The sequence below is a fragment of the Camelus bactrianus genome, chromosome 29 (genome assembly GCF_048773025.1).
Source record: "Camelus bactrianus isolate YW-2024 breed Bactrian camel chromosome 29, ASM4877302v1, whole genome shotgun sequence".
In the NCBI taxonomy this organism is placed as follows: Eukaryota; Metazoa; Chordata; class Mammalia; order Artiodactyla; family Camelidae; genus Camelus; species Camelus bactrianus.
The window spans coordinates 15,518,326-15,532,299 of NC_133567.1; the positions used below are offsets into that span (position 1 = coordinate 15,518,326).

General features: G+C 43.0%; 1 long non-coding RNA gene across 2 annotated transcripts in view; it reads left to right on the plus strand.

Annotated features, from left to right (window-relative positions):
• The window catches only part of LOC123615773 (uncharacterized), a 135,461-nt gene that overhangs the window by 99,195 nt on the left and 22,292 nt on the right, over nt 1–13,974 (plus strand). The window lies entirely within an intron of this gene.

Consider the following 13,974-nt stretch of genomic DNA (forward strand, 5'->3'; position numbering starts at 1 on the left):
CTTTAATTCATTTTGAGTTAATTTTTATATATATGATGTGAAGTTGGGGTGAAATGTCTTTAAAACCATTTTTATAAAACAAGTTTTTCATTACACTTACGTGGTATACAACCTCCCTCAGTTTTAGCTCATTTTCCTTCAGTAGAGATTTCTTCATTCACTCACCTATTCAACAAGTATTTACTGAGCAATTGCTTTGTGCCAGGCTCCAGCATAGAAGAATGCACAGGGGACAAAGGGATAGTCTATTTCCAATGAGCCAGCAGTGGAGAAGGAACACAAACAAGGCAATCAACAATTAGTGGATGCTACAGTGATAGAAGGGGCACTTAATCTATCCCGAGGAGGTCCAGGGAATGCTTCTCTGGAAAAATAATGACTGACTTGAGCATCGAATGATGAAGTCAAGTTTGTTGGATGAAGAAGTGCAGTGGGAGAGAGATGACATTCCAGGTAGGGTGAAAGCAAATGTAAAGAAAGTCATGGCGCCCATGAGGAACTGTGGTGCACGTGCAGACGTAACCGTGAGGTTATTGTGTGAAGTACCATACTGGAGGTCTCTATTATAGTTCTGGCAGCAAAGAACAAATGTGAGTAGACCTTGCTCCTGGAGGCCTTTGCTATCACATAGATAAGAAATTATTAGAGGCTCAACTAAATTAGAGGTGATGGAAATGAAGCGAGAAGTAGATTCAAAGAATATTTCAGGAGGTTGAATTGATGGGAGTCGATGGATTAGATTTGGCCAGTGAAAAGAACGAGGTGCCTAGGATTATAGCTTTGGGGACCTTTGGGGACAGGGGTGCAGTTATTAGTTCACTGAAATGATGAATTCATTTAGGGACCTAAATATGGTCTGTAAATAACTACTACATTTTAAGTAAACTTGGACCAGGTTCAAAGCTTCCAGAAAGCGTCAAAGAAGCTGGTTGAAGTGTTCTACTCTTTCTGCAAAGCCTGATTCAGTTTCTTCCATTTGAGTTCTTAAATGAGGAGTTTCTTGTATTAGTGCTGACACATTACTGGATTAAGCCCGTGTTCCTTTCCCTCCCTCCTTCTCTCCATCCATTGTCTCTTTCCTTTTCCAATACTCTTGCAAATTTGTGTTAAACTAGCCCACTGCAGGCTGGGGTGAGTAGGGGTGGGGTGGGGGTGGGCAAAAACCCAGGACTTCCCAGCACTGCTCTTTTGCTTTCTGTGTCATGGTCCCTCTGTATGTTGGAGGGCTCACCAGATCCCAGTGGATGTAAAGGAATTTGCTTTCCTGCTGGTTCCCTTGGTAAGAGCACTGTTTGAAACAAGCAGATGTTTCATAAGGAGGAAAAGCTGTTGTTAGAATAGGAAATGTGGATAATTGGCGTGCCTCCTTCATCTGCCAACGCTGCCCTGAAAACAAGCCTCCACGGAGCTCAGCTTTGCCTCCGTGCAGCTGTGGCTCCCAGCATGCAGAGTCTGTTCTTTGGGAATTAGAAACATGTTGATCTGAGCTGTAAGAGCTGATGGCTAAAAACAGCCCAGTTGCCTCTGTCGTCCGACAGTTCAATCGGCGGGGCTGTCAGGGTGCCAGCCTTTTGCTTTGCTGTGACCCCGCTTTTCCAACAGCCAGATAGTGGGCACGTGTACCTCCTCAAGCTCAGGCAATCCAGGGGAGCGGAGAGTCAGCGCATGTCTGTCTGAGGCCAGGGGAGTGGAATTTAATTTTGTATTTCCCATGGCCCCTAGCAGCGTTCTTCCAGGAGCAAAGGTAGTTCAAATCATTCACTCTCAGGTGAGCTCACGGGGCTTGGAGCAGACCTGTGGGCCACTGCTGTCCCAGGATCTCTAGAGAGAGCCGACACAGGACTGCCTTCCCCTTGGTCTCTGGGGAGGGCAGGGGTGCAGCTGAAGACAGAGAGCCTGCCTCTCCCTGGGTCCTGGGACAGACACTGACATTGTATAGCTGCCCGCGAGGCTGAAGTTCCAGAACTCTTGCCTACAGGACTCTCACCTGGAATTCCTGAGGACGTCAGAGGGAACACCCCTTCCCCGAGCCACAGGCAGGTGGTACTGATTTGCTGGTTTGCTCATCAGAGGCTCACCTTCAACCCAGTATTGGTTTGCTCGGGTGCCGGAGCCCACCGCAGCCTGACCAGTCGGCTTGCAGAGCTGGGGTGGGGGCACGGGACCCGAAATCCCCAACAGGAGAGTAAGAACCACAGCCACTGGACACAAAAAGCCAATGTGACTGGCCCAGGTGACTCCAAAGCAAAGCTCTTTCTGCAGACAAGGTAAGAAAGAACTTTAAACAAAAAAAACATGAAAATTCTTAAGGAGATGAAATGAGAGCTTTTAAAGTCTTTCTGGAACTAAAGAATTATGGTTTTTTTTTTTTTTTTAAAGAAATTCAATCAATAGGTACATTTGGAGCACTTATTACTGTTAAAATGACCTTATGCTGAGTGCTGCGAGGAATACAGTGATGGCTGAGAGTGTCCCTTTGCCCAAGGCCTTTACGCTCTATTAAAGAAAAGACAGCTATACTTAAATGAGATGGTGCAAAGCAGGGTGATGTAAGAGCTCATATGAGAGAGGAATCTGGTGTTTTTGCACATAGAAGGAGCCGTTCATTCTCACCAGCAGATGAGTTTCACAAGGGAGCGCGCTTCCAGCCGGGCTGCGGGGAGGGTCTCCGCTGGGGAGGCCGCTGGACCGATGGGGCGCGGGGTGTTGAGGCCGGAGCGATGTTGTGGAGATGAGGTTGGAAGGTGGTGAGCAGTCAAGTCAGGGCCTTGGCTGCCATGGTATGAAATTTGAGGGCCATGACGGTGGATGAACAAAGCAAAATTTAGCTACCCTGAGGGGTTCTGGAGCAGGAGAAGCCGTGGGAAGGACCCGGACTTCAGCCTCAGGCCCTCTCAGGTTTAAAGGCATGTGCCCCAGGAGGCATCTCACTGGTGGCCCTCCTGTGCTGGTGTTGCTTATGTAAGAAGAGAAATGTCCTAAGGAACAGGAGTAAGATACACATGTGTTCGGCGTGTCAGCGCCTCTCGGTGTAGATCTGCTGCCTGAGTCAACAACTGAGAGGAAAGGCTTGGCTACGCTAGAGTCAGTTTATAGTCGAGGTACTTGGCTGCTGAAAGTGGCTTCTCTAAGCTGCCTGAGCCAGCAGGAATTTTAGTCCTGATTTGAGCCCAGAGCCCACATTCTTCCCCTTGAAATTCACTGCTCCATGGAGAGAGAAGCCAACACAGAGAGGGTTGTGTAACCGGTGCCTTCAAGGAGTTTACCATCTGGCTTCTTTAACACAGGAAGTTGGCCTTCGAAAAGCCAAAGCTGCTGCAGGGCTGTGGTGCTAGTAAAATCAGAGGAAGAGCAGTTCCTGAGAGAGGCTGTGGTCATGGGGGGCTTCCTGGAGGAAGCAGACTTCCCCATGGACTTGGCTGGAGAGAGGGAATTCCAGGCTGGTGGATGCTGGGAGGTGCTGCCCAGAACGCTGTTCAGGAATGAGGGACTTCCTACCCCCCACTGTAGGAAGATGGCCCTCAGTTGTCACGACCCTTTGGGGATTGCCTCAGCTGAGGAGAACTATCTCATTCAAGGTCCCAGAAACTGCTAGAGGAAGTCCACGCCCGGTGACTGACCAAGGTCGGGTGATAGACGTGGTTCTCCTCCCCAGCTTGGGACAACTCGGAAGGTTATGTCAACCCTTGGTCTCTCCCCAAGGTCAGCTGAGGTCCTTCTCAGGGCTGCATCACAGCTGAGCCTCCCCTCTCCTGCTCCTCCTCCTCCTCTCGCCCTTCCCTGGGTCCTGACCCAGGAGCTCTCCCTAACAGACGTCTGCATGCTAATCCTCGTCTCTATTGGCTTCTTGGAGAACCCCACCTGTCACCGCTGGGTTCACACAATGACTTGTTGCTTTGGGCTGCAGCTGAGTCTATCTGATTCAGACCATTCCTGGGGTGCTGTATGGTGGTGGGGGGCAAGAGAGCAACACAGAAGGTTGCTGGGTACCCAAGAGCCCTCCCCCCAGTGTGTTCTCTTATAGGACCTGTGGCCTGTCCCTGTCCCCCTGCCTTCTACCTACTCCCTTAACATTCTTGTCTGGAAGGGACGCATTCTCTAATGCCTGGTGGGACGGAGCTGAGTGTGTGTACATGTCTGTGTGTGGGTGGCGGTGGTGGTCAGGGTGGGAGGAGTTTTGGGAGAGGGGGCACCATCTTCTAAATGCCTTTGCAGCTGCTCTGTTGTGTGGAGAGAGGAGCAGAGCACGGAATGGGAAGTTAGGAGGGACTGGCTGGGAATGAGGTTTAGCACTGAGTGGGAAGGAGAATCCCAGCCTAGGAAGGATGCTTAAGTGGTCTCAATCTTTCTCACCTGTGCCCACTTTCGATGGCTATAAAAATAAATACTTGGCTCTGAAGGATCACTGATACGGAGAACAGAGAGCCCAGTGTCTGCACACCACCAGGGGAGTTCCATGGGGATTTATTTTCTGTAGTTTAGATGATGCAAGCAGCTTTATGCATATAAAATTATAAATTGTAATACTGAGATGCCCTGTCTTTGTGTAAGGCTGTGTCCAAGGGAACCTGGAAAATCTGGTCCGCCAGGGCTCTGGGTGCCCCTTTCATGCTGAGCAGCTCCTGGAACTCGGGGGCCCCAGGAACCCTCTTGCCCACCAATTAACAGGAGGGTGCACGCCTGACAAAATCTCTCCGGGCTGCCTGGCTGGCCTGTGGCTATTCAAACACAGCGCTTAAGTTTCCAGTGAGTTTTCTGATTGGCTCTCTGCCCCTTCCCTGGCTGAGTTCTCATGGCCAAGTGCTAGCCAGTTGGCAAGCCAAGACCCAGCCAGGGGGCTGGCTCCCACTGAGGGGTATACCCACCTTCAGACACTGAGAATCTTGTATTGGAAAGGGTCCTGTGAATGTGTGGGGGCCTGTTTCTTGTAGTTTTTAGAGCTGTGAAGAAGCTGGTATACATTCTTTTAATAAGGAGGTCATAGGCTCAGAGCAAAGTTTTAGACTTGGCTTTGTATCTCTGGCAAGTCCTAGCAGCGCGCTGGAAAAGGCGGACGGGGGGCAGGGAGACCGGTTTGGATCCTCCTGTGATGCATCTGACCAAGCAGTGGTCATGAGGAGGCGAGCTGGGAGGGCGGCAGGGGGACTGGGAAGGAGGGAATCACTTGAGACACCCTGGAGGCAGCTGTGTGGGAGGTAACAATGGCTCCAGCGGTGAGAAGGCCGGTTTCAGCCCTGGGGGAATGGTGGCTGATAATGCCGTGAAAAGACACTAGGAAGTCGGTTCTCATCAACCCTTTGGGACAGTCTTCAAAAATAGATCTGGTTTCAGATTCTCGCTCTGTTACTACTTGCTGTGTGGGTGCCATTTCATAGACATGTCACCTGAAGGAGTCAGATTTTTGCTGCTGTTCTTTAAATGTTTGGTAGAATTTTCCTGTAAAGCCACCTGGTTCTGGACTTTTGTTGGGAGTTTTAAAATTACTGATTGAATTTCGGTACTGGTGATTGGTCTATTGTGGTATTATCTATTTCTTTCTCATTCAATCTTGGGAGAGTGTACTTTTTTAAAGAATTTGTCCATTTCTTATACGTTGTCCATTTTATTGGTGTATAGTTGCCCATAGTAGCCTCTTAGGACCCTGTGTGTTTCTGTGGTGTCAGTTGTAACCTTTTTCATTTCTGATTTTATTGATGTGGGCCCACTGCCTTTTTTTCTTGAGTCTGACTAAAGGTTTATCAATTTTTTTCTTTTCAAATAACCAGCTTTTAGTTTCATTGATCTTTTCTATTGTTTTTTCAGTCTCTGTTTCACTTATTTGTGCTCTGATGTTTATGATTTCTTTCCTTCTACTAACTTTGCCTACTCACTTTGGGTTTTGTTTTTTTCTTTCTCTCATTGCTTTAGGTATAATGTTAGGCTGTTTATTTGAGATTTTTTTCTGTTGCCTTTGCTTTTGGTGCCAAATCAAAAGACTATTGCCAAGACTGATGTCAGGGAGCTTACCACTTATGTTTTCTCCCGGGAGTTTCATGGTTTCAGGTCTTACATTCAAGTCTTTAATCCATTTTAAGTTAATTTTTGTGTATGGTGTAAGATAGTGGTCGTTTCATGCATTTGCATGTGGCTGTCCGGTTTTTCCAATACCATTTATTGAAGAAACTGTTCTTTGCTCATTGTGTGTTCTTGACTGCTTTGTCTCAAATTAATTGACCATATATGCATGGGTTTATTTCTGGGCTCTCTGTTCTGTTACATTGATCTATGTATCTGTTTTTATGCCATAAAATTATACTTTAATTGCTATGGCTTTGTAATATAGTTGAAAATTGGGGAGCATGATGCCTACAGCTTTGTTTTTCTTAAGATTGCTTTGGCTATTTGGGGTATTGTTCCATGCAAATTTTAGGATTGCTTGTTCTATTTCTGTAAAAAAAAAAAAAAATGCCATTGTAATTTTGATAGAGATTGCATTGAATCTGTAGATTGCTTTGATTAGTGTGGCCATTTTAACATTAATTCTCCCGATTCATAAACACAGAATGTCTTTCCATGTATTTGCATCTTCAGTTTCTTTCATCAGTGTTTTATAGTTTTCAGTGTACAGTTCTTTCACCCCCTTGGTTAAATTTATTCTTTTTCATGTAATTGTAAATGAGATTATTTTCTTAATTTCTTTTTCTGAGAGTTCATTATTAGTGTATAAAAATGCAATAGGTTTTTGTATATTGATTTTTGTATCCTGCACCTTTACTGAATTTATTCTAACAGTTTTTTGGTAGAGTCTTTGGGATTTTCTGTGTATAATATTATGTCATCTGCAAACAGTGACAAGTTTTACTTCTTCCTTTCCAATTTGGATACCTTTTATTTCTTTTTCTTGCCTGATTGATTGCTCGGCTAGAACTTGCAATACTATGTTGAATAAAAGTGGCAAAAGTGGGCATTCTTGTCCCTTGATCTTAGAGGAAAGAGTTTCATCTTTCCACCATTGAGTATGATGTTAGCTGTGGGCTTGTCACGTATGGCCTTTCATTAACTGTGACATACATTCCCTCCATACCCACTTGGTTGAGAGTTTTATCATAGGTGGGTGTTGAATTTTGTCATAAGCCTTTTCTGCATCTATTGAGATGAAACATAGTTTTTATTCTGCACTTGGTTAATGTGGTGTATCACATTGATTGATTTATGGATGTTGAATCATCCTTGCATCCCTGGAATAAATCTCACTTGATCATGGTGTATTATCTTTTCAATGTGTCACTGAATTCTGTTTGCTAATATTTTGAATACTTTTGTGTCTATGTTCAGAGATACTGGCCTATAATTTTTTTTTCTTCTGGTATCCTTGTCTGGTTTTGGTATCAGGGTAATTCTGGCCTCCTAAAATGAATTTGGAAGGGTTTCTCTTCTCTACTTTTATTTTTTTGAGAAGGCTTGGTATTAATTCTTCTTTGGATGTTTGATAGAATTCCCCTGTGAAGCTGCCTGATCCTGGACTTTGGTTTCTTGGAAAGTTTTTTGGTTGCTGATTCAGTACTAGTAACCAGTCTATTCAGATTTTCTCATTCTACATGATTCAGTCTTGGTAGGTTGTATGTTTAAGGAATTTATCCATTTCTTCTATGATGCCAAATTTGTTCGTATAAAATTTTCATAGTTGGCACATAAATTGCATCTCTTACAATAATTTCTATGTTTGTGGTATTGGTTGGTCTCTTTTCATTTCTGATTTTGAGTCCTCTTTCTTGATGAGTCTTTGCTTAAAGGTTTGTCAAGCTTGTTTATCTTTTCATATACATACAGTTGAAATTATTTTTGTTACCATTTTAGTAGTAGCCGAGATTTTTAAATGGGTATTTTTTAAATGGGCATTAAATGATAATAACACTTACTGTTCACTCAACAAGAAAAGTTCAACAATGTTAAGGATCCAAGCTCTTTCCAACTTTCTGCTCCCCTAATCTTGTTGGTTTTTTCTCTTATACTTGTTGCCTCATGGTTGCAAAATGGTTGCCATAGCATAAAGCATCACATCTACACTCAAGACAGAACAAAGGGGCATGTTGTAGCACCACTGAGTTCTTTGCTAGGGATCTTTATCAGGAAAGCAAAAAGTTTTCCAGAAGACTCAGCAAAGTTTCACTGACCAGAATAGGATCACATAGTCGCCTCCAGGGATTTAAAAAAGGCCAAGAAAGCAAAAATTCAGCAAAGAGGAGCAAGATCTCCTGATAATCATTCTCTACCCTAGTGGGAACTTTTTAAGCAGCTGAGATTTTGGAATTTTTGGCAACTGAGAATTCTAGTTTATCCAGTGACTTATCATTTAACTGTAGATCAGTAGGTAGTCTCTGTTTTCTCAGGGGTAAGAGAACGGAAAGACCATTTGAGAAGAAGAGATGTTTTGGCCATTTTGGTATCCTAGGGCCTACAGAAGCCTTAATTCCTTTTCTTTTCATTCCTTTTTTCGCTCTCTTTTAAAATTTCAATAAATAGTAGACCTCTCCAATTAGATAATGATGAAAAATGACTGGTGGACTTCAAGATTAAAGTTTTTTGTTACTTTTTAAATTTATCTGTGAGTGCAGCAGTGGGCTTAATTGCTCAGGAAGCTGAAACAACAGGAAGGAGGACAAAGAAGCCAGGGCCACCTCGTGCAGGAAAGGGCTTGTGCAATAGTGATTAGCAGCTGCCCCTTCGCTGCCCTCGGGCCTGATGGCAGGGCCCACGCTCCTCCTTGTGAAGAAAAACTTTTCTTGACTCTTCATGGGAGATACCTTGAGCATTCACAGACATTCGCAGTAGTTTAGTCATCTAATTCCTTGTTATAAAATGAATTTAAAAATTGTACATTTGATGATATTCAGGGACCTCAGACTCAGTGATAAAACAAGTTATTATACTAACTTCAAACACCTCTGTATAAAAAACCTGAAATTAGTAAAATTAATTACAAAATAGCTATTTGGGGGGGTAATTGGGTTTATTTATTTATCATTTATTTTTAATGGAAGTACTGGGGATTGAACCCAGGACCTTGTGCATGCTAAGCATGTACTCTACCACTGAGCTATACCTTCCACCTAAAGTATTGTTTTTTGAAGAGGTGCTAATTTTAAATATCTCAATTTAAAAAAATCTGAAGATGGATAGTGGTGATGGATTTACAACAATGTGAATGTTCTGAATACCAGTAAATTCCATGCTTTAAAATGGTTAAAATGGTGAAGTTATATTATGTATCCTTTACCACAATAAAAAAAAAAATCTGAATGTTGTCTTGTTGAGGGACCTGCTCTAGTGAATAGGTAGAATAATTTGTAAAGAGAAGAGCCAATCATTTCATATCAGTGAGTGTTTTCTTTACGCTAAGTACATATCTTTTTAAATTGAAGTATAGTCAGTTTACAATGTTGTGTTAATTTCTGGTGTACTGCATGCTGAGTCAGTTACACACATACATATATAAATTTCCTTTTGTATTTTTCCTTATAGGCTATTATATGGTATTGAATATAGTTCCCTGTGCATATTTTTTTTTAATTTAAGTATAGTCAGTTATAATGTGTCAATTTCTGGTGCACAGCATAAGGTCTCAGTCATATATATACATATATTCATTTTCATATTTTTTCATTAAAGGTTATTACAAGATATTGAATATAGTTTCCTGTGCTATAGAGAATAAGTGTTTTTTAATCTATTTTGTATATATAGTGTTTAACATTTCTAAATCTCAAACTCCCAAATCTCAAACTCCCAAATTTATACCCTCCCACCCCCTTTCCCCTGGTGACCATGAGCTCCTGTGTGTATCTTGATCACGAAGTGCTCTCTTGAACTTTGGGCCTGTATACCTGATGGCATTCTCTCCATTTGGCCCGTGTCTCTAGCACCTCAGGTCTCAAACAGAATTCTGTGTCTTCACCTGTGCATACCTGCTCCTCCTACCACCTTCCCTGGTCTTAGTTAAGGGCCCTAAAAAGCACCCAGTTAATTGCTCAAGCCTGAACCCCAAGTGTCATTCTTGAATCTTACTTTTCCCTTACCCTCCACCCCAAATCAAACACCACTTCAAGTTAATTCTGTCTTCTCAGTGTTACCCTAATCTGCCCACTTCTCTTCACCTCCACACTTAAGGTAATAAGGAGTCAGGAACTCTTATCTACAAATGAGTTCCTCGCATCCATTCTTCACCCACTCATCCTAAATGCCTGAAAAATACTCAGTGTTAAAACAAATGTTTTAAAAAATTATTTCTTATGGGAAGACCATTTAACATAAGATCTGCCCCTTAATAGATTTTGAGTGTACAGTATTGTTATCTACAGTACAGTGTTGTACAGCAGAGCTCTGAAACTTGTTCATCTTGCTTTACTGAAACTTTATACCTGTTAATTAGAAATCATTTTCTTAACCAAGATGGACGATCTGTTGGCTATCTTGAATACATTATCAAATTGCTTAGTAAATTTTACAAAGGCACTCAGCCATAATTTTTGCCAAATGGAAACAAGTGCTGTCAGAACAGGATTTCTACATATGCCTAACACTTCTTACTCTTCCACAGAATAGCCACCAACACCCCCCCCCACCTCCCCTGCCATTAGCCTAGTAATATTAACACTGTAAGACAGTTAATTGGGTTGGGGGTCATGTCCGCAGGGCAAGTTGCGGAAGCCAGCTGCCTTACATCAGTGTGTGAGCTGCCCAAGTGGACAAGGTTGTTTCAGTTTTATTAACGGGCTCATCAGTCTTACTGGACGTATGTGTGTACCAGGCATTGTTAGGGAAGAGATGTGGGACAAATTCCCTGCCTATGAGGAGTGCACAGCCTAGCAGGAGACACAGATTTGAAAAACAGATGATTTTTACAGTGAGGTGTTAAGAATCAAGCAAGGTGGTCTGGAGTCACTGAGGAGGGACATTCCATGGAGCCCGGGAGAGCTTCCCAGAGCTGGAAAGGAGCTTTGGATCTGAGATCCAGTGCTGACTCCAAATCAAGCCATTTTTCCATTTCAGCTGAGAATGTCATTGGTGTGACAGGCACTGGATTAAAAAAAAAAATCTCCTTATATAATTTGCATTTCCCTGGCTACCAGTCAGGTTGAGCATCTTGTTATGTTTATTGACTGTATTTTCTGTGTATTGTCTGTTTTTGCCACTTGTAGAAAATCTTAATGTTGACAGTAAACGCTGAGACATGTTGGGGACTTGCCTGATGCTGTTTGTAGGACTGGTTTCCTAAGTCCTACACACATCTCCTGATGAAAATAAGGATCAGGATGTTTTCCTAACCACCCCTCTCCCCTCCCAACTTCCTATCAGTATGTGCCTTCGGTCTGGTAATTGGCTTCCTCTTCTAGCCTGGTAGTCACTGAGGAAGGTCAGCTGGATGGGATGGAATCTGTATGTGCAGACACTGATGTCATCTATAACTGCAGTTTTGTTCTGTCAAAACTAGAGGAAAAAGTCTACACAGATGGACAGAGGGAGTTATGTGTAGGCTTGCAAATGTGGGCACTGTCTGATGAAACAGAAGTAATTGAGCGTGCAGATCTTAACAAGGTCCAATTTCATATCTGGTTTGAGAGCAATATCTATACATAAACTACTACATGGATTTGAGAATGACTCCCAGTCATGTAATGGAAAATGCATTGCCCGCAACCTCAGATATCAGTTAACCCTGAGGACTGAGCCTTCATGTTTTACCTGCTGGCAGCCAGGACCCCCCAGCTGTGCCTGTGCTCTAACCTCTTGGGGCCAGAGGACAGAGCTGCTGAGAGGTACGGGAAGGAGTATCTGGGACTTGGAGCCAGAGGCACCTGGGTGGGAGTCTTGGCTCTGCTCTTCATCAGCTGTGTTTTAACAATTCTCTCCACCCCTCTTGGCCTTGGTTTTCTCATGTGCAAAATGGGGAAAGTGCTTCCTAGTTCACTGTTATTTTAAGGATCAAAAAACATGCTTGTGATACACGTGTTAGGTATGTGTGTATTCTTTTTCACTCTTCTTTCTTCTCTTTACCACATTGCACACACAGCGAAGTGAAAGGCCTTGACTGTGGTTGGTGCTTGCCCCTTGTGTACTGCTTGACTGCAGACAGCAGTGGTTCTCAAAGTATGGTCCCCGGCATGAGTGTTGCTTGGGAACATGTGAGAAACAGAAAAACTCGGACCTACTCAATCAGAAACTGCTCTGGGGCTCAGCAGTGTTTTACTTCCAGGTGGTTCTAAATGCTCCTTAAAGTTTAAGAACCGCTGGAAGAGTCTCCTTCCTGTTGTGGTCAATACAGAAAGAGATTTGGTGAGATGGGAAAAAAAGAATGTGTTTGTTTTAATGATATAGAAAGCTATTTAAAGTCCCAGAAGGTGACTTTCATCTAATGTCAGGTTTCCCTTAAAATAGTGAATGAGATGATTCAAACCAGGAGAATTGTTTCCTGTTACCCTCTGAAGACAAGCCACCCAAGTTGAGCTTAATGCAGGACTTGAGATAAGCTCTCTGGACGTGGAGATCCACTGAATTGGAGCAGATAACTTCTTACCTTCTTTTCCGGTGTTTTTTTCCCCCTGTAATGACAGAACTTATAAATAAATGGCTGCTGCATTAACTGTGCAGCTCTGGCAGGTCTGATGTGATGATATTTTGCCATGCTATTATTTCTGATTAAATGTATTTTAATTTAAAGCCAGAGCCATCTGCCTGTGTTCATGACCACAGTGACTAAACATAATAGCCAGGCCCATCAGCACACCTCTGCACATCAGTGGGAGTCCTGAGGCTCTACAAGCATCAGGAAGTTCGCTCCTATCACCAAGAGTGTGATCATCGTGGCAAGCCTCTGTCAGGCTCGTTTCTCATACACTTAATTCTCTCTCTTTATTATATAGTTTTTTTTGGTGAGTAATAGACATTAATTAATAGTTGTACCTAGTGTATATAATGAGTGTTCTGTATTATTAAATATTTTCAACCTGCTTATGAGAAATGCATCAGTACTCACCAGTGTACCTTCTGATGATCATTCTGATCTTTGGTTTTTAATTGCCCTTTGCTTTTGAGAAGCGATTCATTTAATTGTTTAAAGTAGAACTGATTCTGTATGCAAAATACATTCCTTAGGGCAGGACCTGATGCGTACTAATACTTAATTAAAAGAAATTTCATTTCAGTGAATTCATTAAGAATAATGAGAGGAGACAATTGAGGTGATACAAACTTTCGTTTACACTTTATGAAGTAGACAGTATCCTTTTGGAGATTTGCAAAACAAGCAGAAGGCAGGAAGCTTTTATAGGATAAAGAATAAAGAACAAGGACAAGATAAATAGAAAAGGTCTACTAGGCTGGGGCTACCATCAGCCTTGTTCGGGGCAAGAGGGTGTACATCGCATTTCTGGCCAAGCAGAGCCAGGAGTCCTTTGCAGATACCAGAAAGTTATCTATGGTTTGGTTTTGCTAAACTGGCACCCCTGGCAGCAGAGGCTCCATCTTGGGCCTCAAAATTTACTGATGAAGGGATAACCAAAATTGCTAATAAAAGTGAGACTATTAAGTGTAGTAGTACTTACCATACGTTCAGACTCTCCCAGGTGCCAGATAGTTCACTGAAGTTGCCTACTTTGATTCTTACAAGAATACTATGAGGCAGATATCAGTCTTCCCATTTTATAGACACCAGAACTATCCTTAGAGGGTACGGAAATGGACAGGTGATGTTTGGTGCTGGCTGAGCCAATGCATATGGGGATGACTCAAAAGGAAGTGGGTGGCGAGTTTCATAAAACAGCTTCCGAGAAAGGGTCATGCCTGTATGAAGGCTGCCTTATGCTCCTCTACTTGAATTACTATCCTCAGTGAAGCTGATACATTAGTCAAACTGCACTGGTGCACTCTGTGTGTCTAAGTCTGCTCCTGGTGTGCGGAGACAGACAAGGCACCAAGCTCTGGTTGGGTGTGATGGAG